Source organism: Acanthisitta chloris, unplaced genomic scaffold (assembly GCF_000695815.1).
Source record: "Acanthisitta chloris isolate BGI_N310 unplaced genomic scaffold, ASM69581v1 scaffold15175, whole genome shotgun sequence".
Classification (NCBI taxonomy): domain Eukaryota; kingdom Metazoa; phylum Chordata; class Aves; order Passeriformes; family Acanthisittidae; genus Acanthisitta; species Acanthisitta chloris.
This window is the reverse complement of record NW_008673262.1, coordinates 11,446-11,794: the sequence shown is the minus strand read 5'-3', so window position 1 is coordinate 11,794 and position 349 is coordinate 11,446.

Here is a 349-nt window from a genome sequence, read left to right as displayed (position 1 = left end):
CCCCCGGGCAGGGTGGGGGCAGTTGGGGAGTGAGTCTCTCCTTCCCCCAGGCAGAGCCTCTTCCTCTCCGTCCCTGCACCTTGTCCAGCTCCTTTTCCCCCCAGATTGTGGCTTCCATCCCTTCCCATGGGAACATTCCCACTGTGTGGAAACTCATCTCCCCCTCCCCAAAACGTCCTTGAACTCTCCACCTGTTTCTGGGTTGAAATCCCTTCAATCCCACCCGGGGGTTTGCTGAGCACATTCCCTTCCCCGGGGGGGTGGTTTTTGAGGATCTCTCCTGATCCTTCTGCCCTTGTCCTTCCTGCTGGGTTGGCTATAATCAGTCCAATTACTGATCCAGGGACTT